We start from the raw sequence: 18,186 nt of genomic DNA on the forward strand, positions 1-18,186 counted from the left end.
TTTTATCAAGAATGCATTTTTTTTCTGCTTTGGGGTGAAAAGCTCTAAAACAGAGGTTTCAACATTTTTTATCTCATGGCGCACATAGAGTAATTACTGAAATTTAGAGGTCCACCAATATATTTTGCCAATCTGCCAAAAAAAAAAGTCTGATTTTAGTCCATGCATACCACACAGCTATTACTGTGCTGGCCTTTGTCCCATTTTATTTGACAATCTATGGGTAATGTAGTTTGTGCTGTTGATAAACAGCCAGGTGTTGATTGTTCCAAAAAACATTGCAGCACACCAGTTTCTCTGTGTGACACTTCCGTTGATAATCTCTACTATAAACATATCCAATCCATCTTGTCTAATGAGTCATTTAAGACCACTTTTTCCATATTGACTTGTTTGTCTGGTAGATATGTCCACTGATATCTATGGGAAGCTAACATCCCCTATTATGAGTATTATATGTGGTGTGTTTGCTGTCTTCGGGTGGCAATACTAAGGGGTGATATTTTATTGGCCTAAAGCAATTCAGTACTTATATAGGTTAAACATAATCATCTAGCCTGACTTATTCTAAATTACAGGTTTCTAAATATGTTATCTTTAAAGTAAATAAAGATTTCTAACACTGAAATGAATACCTATGTTCATGAAAATACTGAGAAATAATAAAAAAAAATGGTGATGGGCCTAAGTAAAACAATAATAGTTATTATTCTGTTTTAAATATTGTTAATTTTAAATTGTTTTGTTTCCCAAATATAAGGAAAACTAACAGGAGACATTCTATATTAATATCAATGTCCCATTAACTAAATTATATGGACTACTAAATGCAAAATATTCATTTAAAAATGCCTTCCCAAGCACAAAGACTTTAAAGACCACAGCTTACAACTAGAAAATTTTTATTGAAAAATACATAAATTAAAATCTGTTTCCCACTCTTTTTAAAAAATATATATATTTTATTGATTTTTTACAGAGGGGAAGGAAGAGGGATAGATAGTCACAAACATCCATGAAAGAGAAACATCGATCAGCTGCCTCTTGCACACCTACTGGGGATGTGCCCGCAAGCAAGTGACATGCCCTTGACCTCAGTCGAACCTGGGACCTTTCAGTCCGCAGACTGATGCTCTATACATTGAGCCAAATGGGTTTTGGCTGTTTCCCACTCTTTTGGATGGGACCTTATCTCATTAGGTGCCTCATTTAGTGAATGACACACTGAGAACAAGTGCAGGGAACCAGGACTGCTCCATCGCTCCTGCCCAGTCGTCCCTCTGTCCTTGCAGAGGCCTGGCCTTCTGGCCTCGCCTCTCCCCTGGTCCCTGGATCTCTGTGCTCACGTTCTGGCCCCGCCCATCCCGCAGGGAGGAGCATGCGCAGTTTTTTGCAGACCAGAAGCGGCTGTGGAGAGGAAGGTGGTTCCCCCTGAGGAGGTGTTTGTGCTTGAAAGCTGCTGCTCTCCGTCCTCCTCCCAGCAGGGAAGGCTGAGGGGCGCTGCAGGCGCTGAAGTCCTTGTTGAGGTCCCCGCCCCGGAGCCCCTCACGGCGGTGAGTCCGCGTCCCGGGAGGCTGCGCAGTGGAGGCGCCGCGTTCCTTTGGGCGGAAACTGAGGCCCCGGCCCGCGGTCTGTCCGCCTTTGGCTGTGGGCCACCGCCTGCCGCGCGGTTTTCCTGCTGAAAACCATTCCCGGGGCCGCCGGTCCTCCCCGCGGGGCTGAAAGTCTGGTCAGTGGGTTCCCGCCCTTTGCGCCCCTCCCCCCGCCCGGCGCTTTCCGCCCAAAGAGCCCGGATGGCTCCCCGGCCTGGGGGTCTGCACCCCGCCTTCCTAGGCCCACCCCCATTTAATAAGGGGTCTGAATGCCAGGGGAGCACAGTTTCCATGGGGTTGGGCTCAGGGGGAAGAACGCGGTGTCCCCAGAAGAGGTGACCTGCCCGCAGGGAGGGGCTTTGTGGGAGCGGTGACTGCGGGGGGCGGGGAACCGGGCTGGGGGGGTCAGGAGAGGGAGTGAGAGAGACAGTCACGTGGGAGGGAGAAAGGGCGGTGAGGGGTCCACAGAGAGGGTCCCATAGTGGGTGTGGGAGGGAGTGGACGGTGACGGTAGGAGTGAGGGGGTAACTCGGGAAAGGAGCCTGAAGAGGAAGGAAGTGGGGAAACAGGGAGGAGGGGGAGCCCAGAGAGAGGAAGGGGAGCTGAGAGGGAGAGGGTCCTGGTGAGCAGAAGTGGGGGCCACACAGGAGGAGGCAGGTCAGACAGACACTGGTTCAGAGGAGAAGAGTAGGGGGAGCGAGTGCAGGGACAGAAAGGTTGTGTGATCCACGTCCTGCGTGGTTCAGGGCTTGGGATCTGAAGAAGGGCTGCGCACAAATGACAGATACGAAACAAGAAATAATAATTTGGAAATACTGGGGTCCAGGTGAAAGTCCAACTCAAGGGGAAGGACTCCCACTGGTGCCCAGGCCTTGCCAACCTTTTTTTTTTTTTTTTTTTTAAATATATTTTATTGATATTTTACAGAGAGGAAGGGAGAGGGAAAGAGAAGTAGAAACATCGATGAGAGAGAAACATCGATCAGCTGCCTCCTGCACACCTCCTACTGGGGATGTGCCCGCAACCAAGGTACATGCCCTTGACCAGAATCGAACCCGGGACCCTTCAGTCCGCAGGCCGACGCTCTATCCACTGGGCCAAACCGGTTTTGGCCCTTGCCAACCTTTTATTCAATTTTGGATACACATATAGCCCTTAGGCAAACAATTCCAGTAACTTTAAGACAGGCTGTCTTAAAGGTCAGCAAATATTAATAAATATTTACTCTGAGACTATTTGGTCAGGAAATTGCTCGAGCTACCATTGTCTAGACCAGTGGTCAGCAAACTCTTAGTCAACAGAGCCAAATATCAACAGTACAGTGATGGAAATTTCTTTTGAGAGCCAAATTTTTTAAACTTAAACGTCTTCTAACGCCAGTTCTTCAAAATAGACTCGCCCAGGCTGTGGTATTTTGTGGAAGAGCCACACTCCAGGGGCCAAAGAGCCGCATGTGGCTCGCGAGCCGCCGTTTGCCGACCACTGGTCTAGACTAAACAATCGGTGCGTAGCTCTGGCCCTTGCCATGGCTGAAGGTTCACCAGCGTTCTGGGCTCCTTGTTTATACTTCTCTGATAGTGAAGACACTGGGTGGCTTCCAACAACATGGGGGCTTCCAGATGACAGACCAGAGGGAGAAGCAGCACGGAGTCAGCCAGCTGTGGGGAGCAGGACAGACTGTAACAGGCAGCAGAGCGGACACAGGTGTGGGGAGAGAAAGATGGAGATGGGAGCAATCAGAAAGACTAGGAGAAAGCACATGAAAGTGCAATAGATTTTAGGAGTTTCATGGTCCAGGCGTAGGAATAGAAATAGAGAAAAGGGGAGAAAGATCGAGGGACAGGAAAGTAAAATATAGGAAAGGACCACAGTGGAGAAAGGGAACAGTGAGACAGAAACGGATCCATGGACATAAATACATCATAGTGGGAAGGAGGGGAACCCTGATCTGCATGAGAAGTGAGCTGATGGGATTTGGAAGATTAAATTGTGATATATCGGCTTATGTCTTGATATGGTTAATTTAACAACTTAATTATTTAAATAGGTTTGAATGAGAATTATAAATCTCCAGTTTATAAGATTTGCCAAATGTATACTTATTTGCTTCCATTTGCCAACCTTATTCACACAGAGGGGTAGTATGTTTCCGATGGGCCCCTTGTCATTTGTTGGGATGGCAAGAAGGAGGTGACCTGGGACAAGAAATGACCGAGTCTGTCCCCACAGGATGTTTTATCAAGGAATATTGGAAGTGAAGCATGGCGGTCCCTCCTGTGAAAAACTGCTGTTTGAAACTGCTGTTTTAGAATTCTCTGCTGTTTTGAAATTCTCTGGTGTTTTTTAAAAATTATTTTTATTGATTTTAGAGAGGAAGGGAGAGGGATAGAGAGAGATAGAAACATCAATGATGAGAGAGAATCATTGATCAGCTGCCTCCTGCACATCCCCTTCTGGGGATTGAGCCCGCAACCCTGGCATGTGCCCTTGGCCAGAATCAAACCTGGGACCCTTCAGTCCACAGGCCGACGCTCTGAGCGAAACTGGCTAGGGCTTCTCTGTTATTTTTAAACTGTCACTTTGCTTTTTAGGTTGAATAGTAGAAAAAATAAACTTAATTGACCTTTCAAGCTAGCCATCTGAAGGGGCTGATACCCTGATACTGATAATAATTCCCATATTCTCATGCCAAGTGTTTGTATAGATATGTACCCAAGGTTACAGGTGTCTGTACAGATATGATATACACTGAGTGTCCAGATTATTATGATCTCTTGACGTATAATAATCTGGCCTCTCGGTATATATATATATATATATATATATATATATATATATATATATATATGGCTCGGCGTATGAATTCGTGCATGGGTGGGGTGGGGACATGGGTGGTTGGCCAGCCTGCCTGCTGGTCGAAATCCTGGTCGAGGGGACAATTTGCATATTAGCCTTTTATTATATAGGATATACACTGAGTGGCCAGATTATTATTCATTCAAAGATCATAATAATGTGGCCACTCAGTGTATATCCAAGGTTTCAGGTGTCTGTTAGATATGATATGTACTCAAGGTTACAAATTGTCTGTCTAGATAACTTGCACAAGGACCTAAAAAAATAATAAAAAGAAAGCTTCCTCCTTTGGGTGTTCAGAATTTGACAGAGGTAATCTGGTCTGAACCTGTGGGCAATAAAGGTGACTCCTAACTAATTGGCTCATTAAGGCATCTTGTCCAGCTCATTGATTTGTGATACAACAGAAGGATCAATCTTTTTCTTTTTTTTTTTTTTAAATATATTTTATTGATTTTTTACAGAGAGGAAGGAAGAGTAATAAAGAGTTACAAACATCAATGAGAGAGAAACATCGATCAGCTGCCTCCTGCACACCTCCGACTGGGGATGTGCCCGCAACCAAGGTACATGCCCTTGACCGGAATCGAACCTGGGACCTTTCAGTCTGCAGGCTGACATTCTATCCACTGAGCCAAACCGGTTTTGGCGGATCAATCTTTTTCTCTCCCAGGGATTTGCATTTTCTGTCTCTGACATTTCATTCATGTAAGTAGTCGTTAGCTGCTGAAATAAGCATTGGTGACATCTCCCAAGCAGCTCTCATCATTCTTTTCTTAATATAAGGTAGTCTTCACCTTTTTACATCTTTAAACCTAGATATTACATGAAAAAAATAGCCACCCTAATTGTTTTTGTGAGTTTTTGTTTGTTTGTTTCTTTGTTTTTCTTCTTGCACTTTTCCTGATGTATTGCAATAACACCTTTATTTGTGAAGTGGACGATGCGTGGAGTGGACAGAGCAACCTCCTGCTTCATTTCCCTGATCCAAAAATACATTTCATATAATGTCCATGGATAGAGGACATATCACATATTAAACGGATAAGAACAGATGCTACACTTGAGCTTAGCCAAAAGGCTGAGTAGCAATGTTTTTAGTTTTAAATATATTACGTATAGTTCACATTCTGACCCATGTATTGTTTCTACTGTTTATCATCTCTCAAAACATTCATTGGCTGTGAGTCACGTGAGGCGATCTCAGCGAGCACCCGGTAAGGATGTCAATGATCTTACCAGTCAGTCTCGTTCTGTGAGCAGCTGTTTCCTTCCCTTTATGTGATTTGTTCATTTACTGACTGTGAGCCACAAAGGAGCTGCTCCCCTCAAGTCTCTCTTTTCCATTGTCAGAAAATGTTGAAGGATGGACTGGATTGACCTGCAACTTGGTTCCCACAGAGCCCATCTATTCATGGTGAATTCATTTGATCAGTGTATTGGAATATCTAACATTTCCCAAAGATTTCATCATGAAGATCTATTCTCTGTAATTTCCTGGGAAGAGAGGAAGGAAATCTACCTAGGAAACCTGCACTGGTAAAACTTCTTCCTTCAAGCCACCTGTGGGAACCATGCCAGTGATACCAGATAGTCAAGGGTAATTAGAGTGTGAAGGACTCATCTGTAGTACGCCAGACAGCCAAGGACACTCTGAGCATGGGAATCTCAATCAGGGTGATCAAGGACTATACACAGATACAAGGCCACTGCAATCTACACTGTGCCCTTCTATAACCCAAAGGATTGATGTCACTGTTGGCAGGAAGCCTCTTTTGTATAAGTAGTATTACAGTATATTAGTAAGGCTAGAGACCTCAGATGAAGCTGAGAGCTGGTACTGGTATGATGTGAGGCTAAGAGCTTATGGAGAGCTCAGATATAGCTACCATGTGAAGCCAGGGTGCTAAAGAGGCTGGGGAGATGCAGGGAGCTCAGGTGCTGCTACTCTGTGAGGCCGTGAGTACAGAGGCAGCGTGTGGCTGCTCAGATGATAGATGTAGGCACAGAGGACACTGCTGCTGCTTGAGGCTGTGGGTACAGAGGCTACTGCTACTTTGTGGGAAAGATGCACTTGTTTGTCAGCCAGTGTGCGGCTGCCTGTATAGGACTGTTGTGAAGAGCTGTTTTGTCTGATGGTTCATTGCTAGCAGTGCCTACAGGGCCACTAGCTTCTACAATAAAGACTCTCTTATATACCCACCAGTTCTCATGGCTGTTCCTTCTACTATTTGGCGTTCAAGAAGGTCCAGCCCCTGGCAGAGGAGCAAGGACCCTCAGTTGGTGTAGTCGAGCTGAGGATAAAGGAGGAACTTAGACTAAGTTCCCAACAGTTGGTGCAGTGAGCAGGGTTCAAGGTGGAACTCGCTCTCACAATTAGCAATATGAGCAGGATTTAGGAGTAAGCACTCCCAGAGAAGTGGATCCTACTCTGACACATGGCGTAGTCGAGCAGAATTCAGAAGAATATATGATCTCAGAGCAGCTGTGCTGTGACACCCTCATACTACCCAGAGGTCTCAGGTGTGCTGGGACTGATGTCTGTTACCCAGCGCTACTGAAATCAGCTCTGGGGGAGCCTCGCAGGCCTCAGGCGTGACCTGGTTAAAGATGGCATACCATGGGCCTCCGGCTTTTCTGGGGGCACGTGAGGGGTGCTCTGTTGCGTTTGGTGTTTTAGGAAATGAGCACATGCTCTCGTTTCCGTAGGAGTGTGTGGAAGCCTTTGGAAGCACAGACACATGAAGACGGAATAAAACACCTCACATGGAGGAGCTCATTGTTCCTGGCTCCTGTGATAAACGACAGGAGGGGGTGGCCTTTTCCTCATTTCCAGGTCCTTCTGACTGGGAGTGAGGTGAGCTGATTAACAGGCTGTGCAGACGCCTTTGAAGGTACATTCTGTGACTCCTTAACCTGAGAAATCATCCCAGGGCCAGAATCAGTAGCCGGGACCAGATGGCTGCTTCTCAGGTAAAAGATGTGTCCTGGGTCAGAGGCTGTATTTGCTTTTACACTAATATCTTCGGATTTACTTCTCTACTTTTGATGTTATGCCTTGCTAGGTTATTTTCCTTTCCTTATTTCTTTCCTATTTTCTTGTGATAGTCAATATCAGCAGTTGCTATATTTCGCTCTCTCATTCTTGAAGCATATTTTTATTGATTGCAAAAAGGAAGAGAGAGAGATAGTCACATGAATGATGAGAGAGAATCATTGACTGGCTGCATTCTGCACGCCCCACACTGGCATCCATCTAGCAATCTGGGCATGTGTCCTGACCAGTGACCTCTTGGTTAATTGGTCAGTGCTCAACCACTGAGGCACACCCGCTGGACCAGGCAAAGGATCTTGTTCTAAGATTTCCCATAGTAAATTTTCAGATAAGATTGTGGCTCCTATACTAGTATGTCCTATTCCATGACAACTGTAAATTCCATTAACAAACCCCTTGAGATCAAAGTAATATTTGAATTTTTCCTGTGTTTTCAATTTCTTTGTATTCAGACATATGGCACGTCATCCAGTAACGTTGGTATCACAATTAAAATGAGCTTGTAACACAAGTGGAACAGAGGCCCCATCTCAGAACATGGATCAGCATCTGTATTTTCAGAAAAGTGCCGTCGTTTTCTGTGTTACACTTGAAGGAGGGCTTATGTTTCTGACTCATCTTGACATTTCCCGCTGAGAAATATACACCACTGACCCTTAATGATGCAAACACAGCACTCAGAAATTCATATGCATGTGTCCACGCCCTAATTTCAAAGTTTATTTCCCTGAAAAGCAAAATCTGTACCATGGATTGTTGGACATGTGTCATCCTCATTTGTCAGTGTTCAAAAACACATCAGATAATGTTACTAGGGCAAAGTTATCTTATTGGGTGATGCAGGATACACCTGTAGGTTCAAACCTCTTCTCCTAACACTATTTTCATATTGGGTGACGTTATGAACTCTTCTGGTGACCTCTAGGTAAATGTCTCACAGAGGAAGTAGACATGTAAAATCTTTTCAGGAATCTTCACATTACACTAAAGAAGAGGATGTTCATGCTGGGGAGCATGCTTACGCAGGTATTGCATGTGGTAGAATCTTCAGTCAAATAATCAATCTAAATAGACTGAAAAAAATCCATAGTGGAGAAAAACATTATAAATGTAAAAATTCTAATAAAACATCCAATTGGCCTTCATGTTGTACTCTAAATAAAAGAATTCAGACTGGAGAGAAGCCTTACAAATGTAAAGCATGTGGCAAAGCCTTTAAATGTCATTTAACTCTTGTTGTACATGAGGGAAGAATTCACACTAGGGCAAAACTTTATAAACTCATGGAAAATGGAAAAGGCTTTAGTCAGTCCTCAAAACATACTGAACATCATAGAAATCATAGGGAAGAAAAGTCTTATAAATGTTCAGAATGTGGCAAAGCCTTTAGCCAACCCTCAAAACTTATTCTTCATCAGAGAATTCACACTGGAGAGAGACGTTACAAATGTAAAGAATGTGGCAAAGGCTTTAGCCAGTCCTCCTCCTTTAATCGACATCAGATTATTCATACTGAAGAGAAGCCTCATAAATGTTCAGAAGGTGGCAAAGCCTTCAGTCATTCCTCCTCCCTTAATTGTCATCAGGGTATTCATACTGGAGAGAAGCCTTATAAATGTACAGCATGTGGTAAAGCGTTCAGTGAGTCCATAATCCTTAGTCGACATCAGAGAGTTCATACTGGAGAGAAGCCGTGTAAGTGTAGAGAATGTGACAAAACTTTTAGCCAAGCCCTAACCGGTTTGGCTCAGTGGATAGAGCGTTGGCCTGGGAACTGAAGGTTCCCAGGTTCGATTCCGGTCAAGGGCATGTACCTTGGTTGCAGGCACATCCCCAGTAGGGGGTGTGCAGGATGCAGCTGATCGATGTTTCTCTCTCATCGATGCTTCTAACTCTCTATTCCTCTCCCTTCCTCTCTGTAAAAAATCAATAAAATATATTTTTAAAAAAACCTTTAGCCGACCCTCAAAACTTAGTATTCATCAGAGAATTCACACTGGACAGAAACCTTATAAATGTAGAGAAAGTGGCAAAACCTTTAGCAGGTCCTCAAATCTTACTGCACGTCAGAGAATTTACACTGGAGAGAAGCCTCATAAATGTAGAGAATGTGGAAAAGCATTCATCAGCCATAGATATCTTGCTACACATAACCGTATTCATACTGGAGAGAAGCCATACAAATGTGGAGAATGTGGCAACGCTTTCAGCCTTACTACTCACACCTTACTACTCATCAGAGAGTTCACACTGGTGAGAAGCCTTTTAAAGGTAGAGAATGTGGCAAAGCCAGCCGTGGGCAAACTACGGCCCGTGGGCCCGATCTGGTTGTTCTATCCGGTTCTCTTGCTCTCTCCGCTCCTTTACTTTGAATTTATATTAGTTCACACAAACACTCCATCCATGCTTTTGTTCCGGCCCTCTGGTCCATTTTAAGAACCAATTGTGGCCCTCGAGTCAAAAAGTTTGCCCACCCCTGCTTTAGCCAGTCCTCATCCCTTACTTATCAGAGAGTTCACACTGGGGAGAAAACTTATACCAAGTAAAAGCAGAGAATGTGGGAAATCCTTTGGCAGGTCCTCAGGCCTTACTATGCATCAGAGAGTTCACACTGGAGAGAAGCCTTATACATGTGGAAAATATAACACAGCCTTTCATCAGTGTTCCTGCCTGACTGTACAAAAGACTTACAGATGTGAGTGCCGTAAGTCCTTTACCAGCTGTGAGAACTTCCTCAAGACATTACAGAATTCATACTGGAAAGAAGCCTTATGAAGGTGAAAAACGTAGAAAACCCTTTAAATGTACCTGAGAGACTTCATATTAAAGAGAGTCCTTACAAATGGAGAGCATGTGGATGAGCCTGTACCCATAACTCAAAACTTACTGAGCCCTGAATGGTTTGGCTCAGTGGATAGAGCGTCAGCCTGGGGACTGAAAAGTCCCAGGTTCGATTCCAGTCAAGGGCATGTACCTTGGTTGCAGGCACATCCCCAGTGGGGGGTGTGCAGGATGCAGCTGATCGATGTTTCTCTCTCATCGATGCTTCTAACTCTCTATTCCTCTCCCTTCCTCTCTGTAAAAAATCAATAAAATACATTTTTTTAAAAAAACTTACTGAATAACACGTTTATAGTGGAGGAAAGCCTTACACTGTAAAAAAATGTGAGAAAGCCTTTAATCTTAGTTCTAACCTAGTCAGCATTTTAGGAATCATTCTAAAAAGAAAGAGCAATAATATAACATTTTCATCCAAAGATGTAACCATAGTTTAGTATTGAGAATGATAAACTAAGGTCTTTCAAATGATGAGGCACATATCAAAGTGTATATCTTCATTTGTATGTCATACAACATCTGATAATTATTACTGGATAGAAGCCCAGCAGATATAAAGAATGTGACTGCCCTGGCCGGCTTGGCTCAGTGGATAGAGCGTCAGCCTGCGGACTGAGGGGTCGCGGCTTTGATTCCAGTCAAAGGCACATGCCTGGGTTGCGGGCTCGGTCCCCAGTGGGGGGGTGTGCAGGAGGCAGCCGATCAGTGCTTCTCTCTCATCATTGATGTTTCTCTCTCCCTCTCCCTTCCTTTCTGAAATCAATAAAAATATATTAAAAGAAAAAAAAGTGATGATCAAGCCAACAGTAGATGATGGCTGAAAATTAAAAAAAAAAAAAAATATATGACAAAGCTTACTCAGTATGCAAACCTTACCCGAAATCAGAATTCATACTGGAGAGAATCAGTACCGTTGTAAACCATGTCCTAAAGTCTTTAATCAGCATCCATAGCTTATTGCTTACATTGGCATTCAGTCTAGCACACTGGTCGGCAAACTGCGGCTCGCGAGACACATGCAGCTCTTTGGTCCCTTGAGTGTGGCTCTGCAATTTAAGAATTGAGTACCCATGCCGAAACCGGTTTGGCTCAGTGGATAGAGCGTCGGCCTGCGGACTGAAGGGTCCCGGGTTCGATTCCAGTCAAGGGCATGTACCTTGGTTGCGGGCACATCCCCAGTAGGGAGTGTGCAAGAGGCAGCTGATCGATGTTTCTCTCTCATCGATGTTTCTAACTCTCTATCCCTCTTCCTTCCTCTCTGTAAAAAAATCAATAAAATATATATAATAAAAAAAAAAAAAGAGAAAGCCAACCGCATACTCAGTTGCCCAGCCTCTCTGTGCACGCGCTTCGGTACCTCTGCCTTCCGCAGTTGCTCTGAATCTCAGTGTTCTTTTCTCTTTCCTGACGGTCCAGTTTCACCCCATATGAGTCTGGTCCCCAGAGTCTCGCCCGCAACTGGAGTTCAGCACAGTCAGGAGCTTTTGTCTCCCTCCCGCTTGAGAAAGCCAGCCGCGCACTCAGTTGCCAGTCATCTCTGTGCGCGCATCTCAGTCCCTCTGCCTTCTGCAGCTCCTCTGAGTCTCAGTGTGCTTTTCTCTTTCCACTCAGCCGAAACCGGTTTGGCTCAGTGGATACTGCGTCAGCCTGCGGACTGAAGGGTCCCGGGTTCAATTCCGGTCAAGGGCATGTACCTTGGTTGCGGGCACATCCCCAGTGGGAGGTGTGCAGGAGGCAGCTGATTGATGTTTCTCTCTCATCGATGTTTCTAGCTCTCTATCCCTTTCCCTTCCTCTCTGTAAAATATCAATAATATATATATATTAAAAAAATAAATAAATAAATAATGAAAATTAAAAAAAAAAAAAAGAATTTCCACTCAGCCAAGCTTCCTATGGTTCTGGATGGTGTCCGTTTTGTCTTTTAGTTGTAGTTTTGAAATTGTTGTGCGAGGCAGCAGTTTAGGTGTTTACCTATGCCACCATCTTGGTTTCTCATGAATAAATTTTATCTTAATATATTTAATTGATTTTTACAGAGAGGAAGCGAGCGGGTTAGAGAGTTAGAAACATCGGTGAGAGAGAAACATCGATCAGCTGCCTCCTGCACACGCCCTACTGGGGATGTGCCCGCAACCAAGGTACATGCCCTTGACCGGAATCAAACCCGGGACACTTCAGTCTGCAGGCCGACGCTCTCTCCACTGAGCCAAACTGGTTATGGCTATTGAATAAATCTTTTTAAATAGTTCTTGAGTTTTGTAAATGACGTCATCAAAGTTACTTCCTTTTCTGTGCCAATGGGTTCAGCTGAAAACTTGCTGAGGCCATGTCAATTTGAGGTTGTGACATTTAGGTTAGTCACAACCTCAAATGAGCTACTCATAGGACAGTGCTGTCTGTGTAAAGATTTTCCAGCCCAACCAGTTTGGCTCCGTGGATAGAGCGTCGGCTGCAGACTGAAGGGTCCCGGGTTCGATTCCAGTCAAGGGCATGTACCTTGGTTGCGGCCACATCCCCATTGGGGGGTGTGTAGGAGGCAGCTGATCGATGTTTCTCTCTCATCGATGTTTCTAACTCTCTATCCCTCTCCCTTCCTCTCTGTAAAAATATCAATAAAATATATTTTTTAAAAAAAGATTTTCCATAATTAAGAGGCATATTGCAATACCAGTGACATTGTTGTACCCAGGATGCAGAATCAGCATGAACTCTGCATGTGGGAGAGGACAGTTTTCCCAGGCTGCACTACTGGTTGAACTCAGAAAAATGAATTCTATTTCTTTCATTTCCCATTTCCTGTTCCTCTGGTTTTTCACTCTGTCTTCTAGGCTGCCATTCCTTTTGCAGTGCTGTGACCACAGCATGTGAGGCTTCCTGTCCCACATCAGCCTTTCAAGCCCCTGTGACTTCCACTCAGTAGTTTGGAATTTATAATGCAGTGACTGACATCAGAATTTGGGGAATATTTTGCTTTTTGTGCCCCATTATGGGCTCTAACTCGCAATCCTGGCACAGTGAGAGGGCGCTCCAACCAGCAGAGTTACTCCTGGGCCAGGACAACATTAATGTATCTTTTTGTTGTTGTGAATCCTCACATGAGGCTATTTTTCCATTGAATTTTAGAGAAAGTGAAAGGAAGGACAGACATGGAGAGAGAAATGTCTTTGTTGGAGAGACACATAGATTGGTAGCCTCCTTCACGGGCCAGAGGTCCAGCCAGCAAGGTAGGTACGTCCCCTTTACCGGAATCAAAGCCAGGACTCTCAGTCCACGAGACAATGCTTTATCCAGTGAGTAACACCTGCTAGGGCCAGAATTAATGATTATTGAGCTAAAAATATGTCCCAATGTCCTCTTCAGTGTATACATTTGACAGGTTCGTTATCCATACCTGACAGACCATTGAGAAATAGAAAACAAAAAATAGGGGATTCTGGGGCAAGGGGGCAACAAAATAGGTTATAATTGTAAGAAGTAAACACAAGCCTGTCTGTGTTACTTAGTGGATGAGCATTGACCTATGAACCGGGAGGTCCTAAGGTTATGTGAGGTCACAAGATTCCTCTTCAGGACACATGCCGGGGTTTCCCCTTCAATCCCCAATAGGGGGCATGCAGGAGTCAGTGGCACATTGATTCTCTCTCATCATTGATGTTTCTTTATCTCTCTCCCTTCCTCTCTGAAATCAATACAATATTCTAAAATGTCAATGTAGTTTCTCTTTCTTTAAATCCTTATCCAAAGATATTATTTCCATTAATCTTAGAATCGGAGGGATAGTTGGGCAAGAGAGAGAGAGAGAGAGAGAGAGAGAGAGAGAAACATTGATATGAGAGAGACACATCAATTAGTTTCTCCCTCAGGCACACAGGGCAGGCTGAAGACCACACCTTCCACCCAGGTACCAGACCTGAGGGGGAATCCAATCTGTGACCCTGTGGTGGGAGGGACGGCACTCTAACCACTGAGCGACACACGCTGAGCTGAGGATTCCCTTTGAAGGGACTTTTAATAAATCTGAAGTTACATTATATGAGAGATGACTGACAACTATATCACGATGTAAGGAAGTTTATCTCAAAGGTCTTTCTTATCCTGTCCGTTTGGCTCATCTGTCTGCATGCAGTGCCCTCCAGCAAAAGGTTGCAGGTTTGATTCCTTTTCCTGCAAATACCCGGATTGGGGGTGTGATTCCAGAGTTCCTCATGGCGTTTTCGGGAGGCACCAAATGGATATTTGTCTTGCACATGGATGTTTCTCCCCATCTCTGCCTTCCTCTCTAAATTCAATTTTTTTAAAAAATATATTTTATTGATTTTTTACAGAGAGGAAGGGAGAGGGATAGAGTGTTAGAAACATCGATGAGAGAGAAACATTGATCAGCTGCTTCCTGCACACCTCCCACTGGGGATGTGCCCGCAACCAGGGTACGTGCCCTTGACCGGAATCGAACCTGGGACCCCTCAGTCCGCAAGCCGACGCTCTATCCACTGAGCCAAACCGGTTTCGGCTCTCAATTCAATTTAAAAAAAAAAACTTTAAAAATATCTTCAAAGCAAGGTATTGTCCAGCTCCCTGGGGCCCCAGACAGCTGCCCTGTCAGCTGGAGGCACCTGCATGTATGAGCCTAAGTGAAAGCAGCAGAGAAGGGCTCAGCCACCTGGAATTACGTGCAGGGATGAGTTTTGGTTGATTTAAGCCACTAAACTTTGGGGTGTTTTATTCCACAACAAAGACTCATTGTAAGAGGAAAGAGTTCCTGAGATTGAGGTGCTCAGTAATAAAATCCTAACGCGTGTGACATGGCCTTGGGACTGGCTAGTGCATAGAGCAGTCTTGGGCAAACTACAGCCCGCGGGCTGGATCCGGCTGTTCTATCTGGTTCTCTTGCTCTCCCCTCCGCTCCTTTACTTTGAATTTATATTAGTTCACACAGACACTCCATCCATGCTTTTGTTCCGGCCCTCTGGTCCAGTTTAAGAACCCATTGTGGCCCTCGAGTCAAAAAGTTTGCCCACCCCTGGGATAGGGGCTGGAAGGAGACTGTTAGTGGATGCTGCAAACGGGGGAGCTAGGATTTTAAGTTGGAAGCACAAGAAATCATGGTGTGTGGTTTTTTTGTTTTCTGTTTTGTTTGTTTTGTGAAATCATGTTTGGATCTAGTGAAAACACTGACAAACCTTTTGCCAATACCACATGAAGTAAAAGCACCACCTTGGCAACCCCTAGACCTGTAAGAATTATTGAACATTGTTGCATCAGTTTTCGGTGGTTTATAAAATAGACTAGCGGCCCGGTTCATGAAATTCATGCACAGGGGGTGTGTGTGTCTCTCAGCCCAGCCTGCACCCTCTCCAATCTGGGACATCCCTCTCACAATCCAGGACTGCTGTCTCCCAAGGGCATGCCTGCCTGCGTGCCTGTTTGCCCCTAACCGCTTCAGCCTGCCAGCCTGATCATCCCCTAACCACTCCCCTGCCAGCCTGATCGATGCCTAACTGCTCCCCTGCCAGCCCAATTGCCCATAACTGCCCTTCCCTGCCGGACTGGTCACCCTTTATTGCCCTTCCCTGCCGGACTGGTCACCCCTTACTGCCCATCCCTGCTGTCCTGGTCACCCCTAACTGTCCTCACCTGCAGGCCTGGTTGCCCCCAACAGCCCTCCCCTGCCAGCTTGGTAACCCCTAACTTTCCTCCCCTGCCAGCCTAGTCACCCCCAACTGCCTTCCCCTGCTGGCCAGTTGCCCCTAACTGCCCTCCCCTGCAGGCCTGGTCCCCCCCAACTGCCCTCCCCTGCAGGCCTGGTCCCCCCAACTGCTCTCCCCTGCAGGCCTGGTTCCCCCCAATTGCCCTCCCCTGCAGGCCTGGGTCCCCCCCACAACTGTGCTCCCCTGCAGGCCTAGTCCCCCCACAACTGCTCTCGCTTGTAGGCCTGGTCCCTCCCAACTGCCCTCTCCTGCTGGCCATCTTGTGGCGGCCATCTGTGTCCACATGGGGGCAGCCATCTTTGACCACATGGGGGCAGCAATCTTGTGTGTTAGAGTGATGGTCAATTTGCATATTACCTCTTTATTATATAGGATACTGAACTTGAGATGCTGAGTGGTAAGGACTGAATTGTGTCCCCTCAAAATCGATATTTTGAAGGCCTAACCCCCAATATGTCTGCATTTGGAAATAGGGTGTTTAGGGAGGTCATTAAGGTTATGTGAGGTCACAAGAGGGGTCATAATATGATAGCAGTGGGGTCCTTATAAAAGAAGACCAAATACCCTGTCTGTATATATTTTTGGATTTTTATAAAGATAATATTATCAAGAAAGGATAGTTCAATATATTTTTTGAGCTAAGTTGGCAATGTTTACTTTTGATGTGCGTATTTAATTTTGGAATTGGTGTTACATTCAAATGCTTCCTGAAATAATAAAAGATGTGTAATGAAAAAACAGTATTTAAGGTAACTTAATTTAAGTGTTGGACACAACATTTGTTATACCATGTTTCCCCGAAAATAAGACAGTGTCTTATATTAATTTTTGACCCCAAAGACACGCTGGGTCTTATTTTCAGGGGATGTCCTATTTTTCCATGAAGAAGAATACGGTACACATTTATTGTTAAATGAAAATAAAGGAAATTTACTACCTGTATATGGTACGGTAGTACAGTAGTTGTCAACACAAACCAGAAAAACTGTGAATCCTACAGTATCAAGAATTTACTCATTTATTCAATGACAATCATGTCATCATCTTCTGGAACATCATCATAACAACCCAATTCCTGAATTTCCTGGTGAATTTCTTGTGACTCCATTTCTTTCAGAATCAGTGGACCAAATCTCTCATGTTTAGAAATAGCACTGTCTTTAAATGAGTACTTCTTGTCAAGGTAGCCTGCTCACAGTGCATTTGCAATGCAACTGTCAGTGATTTTCTCCCATGAATTCTTCACCCAAGTCACAACTTCTTGCAGTTTAGGTTTCACAAAGTTTCCACGCTGATTTCTCTCCATTCTATTTTCAATGTAGTCATTAATTTCCATGCGCAAATTGTCTTTGAATGGCTTGTTTATTGCAATATCAAGAGTCTGGAGATAGGCCGTCATTCCTGTGGGAATCATTATCTGATCTATTTTTCTTTCGCGAAAAAATGTCTTCATGTCTTTAGCGAGATGAGTGCTGGCTGCATCCCAGACTAGTAGACCTCTTTGGCTCCCTCGCATAACAAGCGGCAGCATTAAATCGACCCACTTCCTTATAACTGCTTGTGTGGCCCAGGCTTTTTCAGTTTCAAGAATAAAACGCCCAAAACACGTTCAATCTTTTCCTTCTTGCCCTTAGAGATGATTAAAGGTGGGATTTTAGTGCCATCCAGACGAATTGCCAAAATACAGAAAACACGTGCACTTTCGTAAGCAGTGGAGGGAATGTACGCTAAGGAGGCACCCCGCTGTTCAATTGTTTGAGATGATTGGCCCATAAACACTGCAGTTTCATCCATAGCAATCATGTTGGAAAGATTGTATTTAGATAAGTCAGCATCATCAATAAAGGACTTGAATGCAAGTGCTCGCTTAATAACTTGAGTATCTTCCAACCTAAACAATGTTGTAGATCTTCTTAAAGACAGTTCACTTCGCTGCAGGAAATTATCCAGCCAGTGTTGTGATGCTTTGAAGTCTTCGGGGGCTATGTCAAATTGTGGTGCCATTGCAAGGCCAAATTCTTGAATCTGAGCCCTATTCACAACCAAAGCCTTTGCTCTCCTGTCAACAACCCATTCACAGATCAGGTCTTCCAGCTCGGAAAATAATGGTTGCCGACCTGATGATCCACACTTGC

At 44.7% G+C, this 18,186-nt stretch overlaps 1 protein-coding gene across 2 annotated transcripts in view; it reads left to right on the plus strand.

The window, feature by feature from the left end:
* The first annotated feature begins 1,400 nt into the window (after positions 1-1,400).
* Positions 1,401-18,186, plus strand: part of LOC308234970 (uncharacterized protein) — a 44,192-nt gene continuing 27,406 nt past the window's right edge. For both annotated transcript variants that reach the window (XM_080643505.1, XM_080643504.1), the window contains exon 1: positions 1,401-1,553. The gene's annotated coding sequence lies outside the window, so the exon portion shown is untranslated. The remainder of the gene's footprint in view (positions 1,554-18,186) is intronic.

The sequence above is a fragment of the Plecotus auritus genome, assembly GCF_963455305.1.
Source record: "Plecotus auritus genome assembly, chromosome: 10".
NCBI lineage: Eukaryota > Metazoa > Chordata > Mammalia > Chiroptera > Vespertilionidae > Plecotus > Plecotus auritus.